We start from the raw sequence: 5,492 nt of genomic DNA on the forward strand, positions 1-5,492 counted from the left end.
CCTTGTGAATGCTGCACCACGGTCTATATTTCATTCACCCACTGGTCACTAGCAGGGCACCTTGTGAATGCTGCACCACGGTCTATAAGGACCACAAAGTGGCTCTCTTAAACCCTGCGATATCTTCTATGTGTTCATTTTATAACAGATGGACCACTATCAGGACTAATGATTGTCCTGGATGCTATGCCACAGTCTATGTTGTTATTTGACAAATTGTACACCATAGGGGCTAGCGGTGTATTTCTAGATGCTGCACCACAGTCTATGTTGTCTTTATATGACAAGCTGCCCTCTGTCAGGGCTACTGGCTGTTTTTCTTGATGCTACGCCACAGTCCATGTTATCGTTATTTGACAAATTTAACACTAGCAGGGCTAATGATTGTCCTGGCTGCTGTACCACAGCCTATGTTATTGTTATATGACATCCAGGCCAATATTATGGTTAGTCGCTGTCCTGGATTTTGCACCACAATCGTTGTGGTCTTAAAATAACAATCTGTACAGCATCAGGACTAGTGGTATCGTGCTGGATGCTGCACCACATTCTGTGTTCTTTATAAAACACCGCCCAACATCTGTGTCAATGATTGTCCTGGATGCTGCACCACAGTCTATGTTGCCTTTATAAGACATGATATTTATCATCAGGGTTAGTCGATGTCCTTCTGGGGGGCACCACAGTCTATAGGCTAAATGGCTGTCCTGGATGTTGCACCGCAGTCTGTGAGGTTTTTATATAACTGTCCACAATCATAGGTGGTGCATTGGTAGCCCCGGATGAGGAAAAAAGAGCAGCCAGGTGCATATTGGTAGCCCAGGTGAGGTTAGAAAGAGAGTTAGGTGCGTTGGTACGTTAAATGAGGTTACAATGGGAGCTAGGTGCATTGGTAAGCTGGGGGCTGTTGTTGTGGGCATCTATGGGTGGGGAGCTTATTTGGTATTGGAAATCCCCCCTTTAATGTTACCCACCTAAGGATAATAGGGAGGTCCAATGGGGGGCACCCACCCTGGGGATTGGATACAGGACATACATCCGGATGTATCTAAAACTATATTTTTAGTTCTATTAATTGTAGTAAGAATACTGGTTTAGGATGTTCAGTGGTGATATTTTTTTATATACAAATGTGCTATAAATCATGTATTTTTTATTTTTGTAGTGAAAGACATAAAAAAAGCCTAAGGGAATATTACAAGAAGGAGGTCTGTGCTCTCAGGCACCTTCAAATTATAGGGTGCAATATTTTCAGAGATGGAATTTCCGTGACACGTGTTGAACACAAAGGAGTACGTTTTGTTTTCCTTTTTCTTTCAAATATTTACGAATCTTTTTTTAAATTTAAATTTTTTGTGTTGGTTTACAGCACAGTTTCCAATATGGAAATAGACATGGAAGAGAAGGAGAAGCAGCAGAAGGAGTCAAGTTGCCTGAGCAGCACAGCTGGTAACCCTTGCACTCAAGCCAGCAGCCCAACTTCACAAATATGTTTGGATCCACTCGCCACCCCACCACCAACACAGGAGCAACAAACTTCAAGAACTCCAGCACTCAGGACTACCAAAGCACAACAAAGGGGAGTTTGTGGAAGTTTTGCTCGACCTCTGTGAAGAGATCATCAAGCATGACCTAACCTCCCCAGTGACTTATTTTGTATTGTTCCTGGCCCCAGAACTGCATAAAGTTCTGTTTGATGATCGCTGCAACCTTGAGGGATATTTTAGACCTGCTATCCAAATATCAGTCAGTGGCAGTGCCAAGTATCAACTCCTATGTACCAAACACCAGCAGCTCATGTCCTATCATTAAATGAAAACCCATCTGTGTTTTCCTTGCCCAGTCAACTTCCCCACCTCTACCCTGGTCAATTTTTTTAGAATCGAGGCCTGCCCCTCATTCACTACAAGCCCAATACCATTTCTCTTCCCACAACCAGCCCCTGCCACAACCCAAACCCTGTTCCCATTTCCACAACCTGCTACTGCCACAACTCCAACCTGGTCCCTTCTACAAACAGCCCCGCCACAACTCCAACCTAAAACCTTGTTCTAGTACTAGCTCCTGCCATCCCTTTTACAGCCTTATTCTGCTGGGTGTCCTGGCATATTCGGCCAATTAACTCAATGCCGTCTCTTCTGAAAATTTCTAGCATGCTTCCCTGAAGCAAATATGTCCATCCAAACATTCCCTCCCTTCCTCCCCAAATCTGTCCACTGACACAGTCTTTCATTGTCTCCTTAGATTCCCTTCCTTCGATTTTTTAAACTTTTGTATTTATGTATTGTATTTTATATTTGTATTATAACAATAATGTTTTATAGATAGGTATTATATATTTCATTTATAAAGTTTTCTGTATTTATGTAAGTTATTGTTCCAATAATTTTCTATAGTTAAAGATTTTCTATATTCAAATTTTACACTCCACATTTACACATTTCTGAATTTGTTTTTTCATCATTCCTAGCTTGGTTTTAAAGTTTTACCAACGTATTCCCTCAGAAGCCCATCCACAAAAAATTGCACAAGTCTTGTTGTTGTGATAGAAGTTTAGAGTTTATTTAACAAAATGTGTTTTTGGTAAAAACTATGGTAGACATTGGCACACAGAAAAGTAAGTTAAACACAATTCCACACTGTAGAGATATTTCTGTACTTGGGCAGTCGTGCACATATTGAAAATTATCAGTTTTTTGTGCCAATCAGTTTTGAAATAGAAACAAGATGTGTTGTACACAGCATATCCTGGTCACATAACAATACCAAATTTTTCAAAGGCATATGCCAAACTGTGGCACAGATCCTTCATGTGTGAGACAAGACAGAGTAGTTCACAGAACAACTCAATATAATACTAATATTCAAATAAATAATAAAATGAAATATTACAAATCCCAAACATTACAAACAGAAGATTATAGCTGGCTGGGTTTTAACATAGTTTGTATTATCATGGCAGTTCTCCCTCTGGCGACATATAGTAGGCTGCAAATTTGTCTCTGATGGAGCTTGCCTGGTTAGTGCCCCAGCAAAATGGCAACTTTAAGAGTCCAATGTTCATCTGACATGTTCACAATATCATATCCTTTGTTCTCATGAACAAAATTGTGTGGAACACGTCACTTTCACAGCTCAGTCAATATTTTCTGGGAGTAACATCATTAGTGAGTGAAGTACTTGCTCACAAGGATGCCAAAGGTGCATTCCACAAATCTTTTTGCGTTGAGTAAGCAATAAATATAGGCATACTTTGTTAGGATTAGATTTCTTTTGTTGAATGGCTTCATCAAATTAAGGTTTAGTCTGAACGCATCATCTGAACCTAACCCATGAGGGAAATGGTTCTTCTCCTTCAACCAGGGGTTTGGGGTCTGGAAGGTTCAAGTCCGTTGACTTGCCCATGTCGGAAGCCCTAAATACGTGGCCATCAGCATTGCATCCATGGACTCCCACATCAATTTCCAGGAACCTGTTTTGTTCATCACCAAGTACAATGGAGAAATAACTTCTTGCAATTAAAGTAGTGAGGTCCAATTTTAAGTGGCATTTGTAGGTGAATATAATGTCTCCAACATATTTGGTAAAATGTCATTTCCATTTAATTCCCTCTTTAGTCCACATCTCCTTGGTGGGGTTAGGCATGTAAAGAGGCAGCAGCTCTTCCCACAATACCTGGCAGGCACGGTGTACAATACCCTGGTTGGTTTGCCAAGGAGAAAAAGACTCCAGTTCTTAAGAACCTACAAAAAAGTCTATAAATGATTATGCACTATAAATAATCTACAATGTACAACCTTGAGGGATATTTTACAAGTACAAGTTAACCTCTTGCATTTTGTGCAAAGGCAAATAGGGGGGGGGGGGGGGTCCCTTTTAGATGCTTTCTCCATAGAAAGATGGGGGGTCATCAGCTGCAAAAGATTATCAACGCTTGCGACTGATATCCCTGTGTAACAGTCAGAACTTTTTGGGTTTCTTATGTTATGTTATGTTTATGTTTCTTATGTTGTTATGTTACTCATAAAAGACTGAAAAAAAAACGCCAGGTCAGTCTCTTGAAAATGTTGTCATACAACATCTCCAGTAACATAAGATCCAATTTAATCTGTGCTTTCTTGAAGTGATTCATCTTGCTGTTGTAAAACACAGGAAAAAAATCAACAATAATGTGGCTTTATAAATACCAATTAAGGTGTTATAGGCATTTGCAAAAATTAGCATTTTTGCCTGTGATTTTTCCTAGATCCCTAGCTCTGTAGATCAGGCTGCATGCAGCGAGATGTAGAAGCCACGGTATTTTAACACAGCTCTAAACATGCCATTAGTGAAACCTTTCAAAACATGAACATGCAATCTTGTTACCTTAAAAAAAGTTAAAAAGTCCAAGAATGTGTAAGTAACATAAAGAACTAATTTTATTGTAACAAGTGAGAGTGGATCATACAGGTACTTTTCTGACATCTAGTGGTATAATATATATATAATTATTAATATTTTTATTACTAATAAACATTATTTAATTAGCGCTAACATATTACACTGCGCTGTACACTAATTAGGGTAAATGATACACAGATACAGACTTTGACACAGGAGGAGGAGAGGCACTTTGTTCATGCACATAAAATGGGTACTTATACAGATTTAATGATTAAAGGTGGAATGACAGAGGAAGGAATCTTTTGCTTAGATTTTTATGTTAACATATAAAGAGGAAAACATATCAAAACAAAAAACAAATAGCCCTTAAAAGATAAAATGAAAACAACGAAAAACACAGCTATTGCTGCAATATGCACATTTAATCCAACGATTTGGCAAGCTGCATGATGACTGTCACTTGATAAATTGAGTCTGATAGCCAGCATCATCTGACCCACTTCCTTTGAGTCTGGATATTGAAAGGTATTGAATTATGTATTCATTATTAGAATTCTATGAATGAGATGTTACACATGGTATGATAGAAGGGTTTAACTTCTGCACATCCCAATAGTCCATGCTTGTTTTTGGTCTTGTTATAATCATGTTTTAAATTATAAATAAAGACATTTATTCTGAGATTAGGTATGCATGCCAGATGTTCACATAGATGTTACACAACTTGTCACACAAAAATCTGCATGCTTGTTTCAAGACTGAGAGTACTGACACTAAAAGATCAACTTTACATTCAATTTACTTTTACCATGAGTTCCCCAATGGCACTTTACATCATCTCTTAATGGCTGGTCTGGATTAGGTTCCACACTCCTGGTGAAAGCACTTGGTATAGAATAATATGAAGGTAGGAGCTATCATCCTGCAGCTTTTCCCCTGAGGATACCCCTGATTTAATCAATGGACCAGTGACAAGAATGGACAGGATATGCTTCTGATTCTTTCAAAGCCTTGATAGACACTTATAAGTCCAAAACAACGTTTTCCTACACCCTGCCACATGTGCAGAATTGTACTGTTTCTAATTCAGAATCAAATAATAAAAACAC

Source organism: Pyxicephalus adspersus, chromosome 5 (genome assembly GCF_032062135.1).
Source record: "Pyxicephalus adspersus chromosome 5, UCB_Pads_2.0, whole genome shotgun sequence".
Lineage (NCBI taxonomy): Eukaryota > Metazoa > Chordata > Amphibia > Anura > Pyxicephalidae > Pyxicephalus > Pyxicephalus adspersus.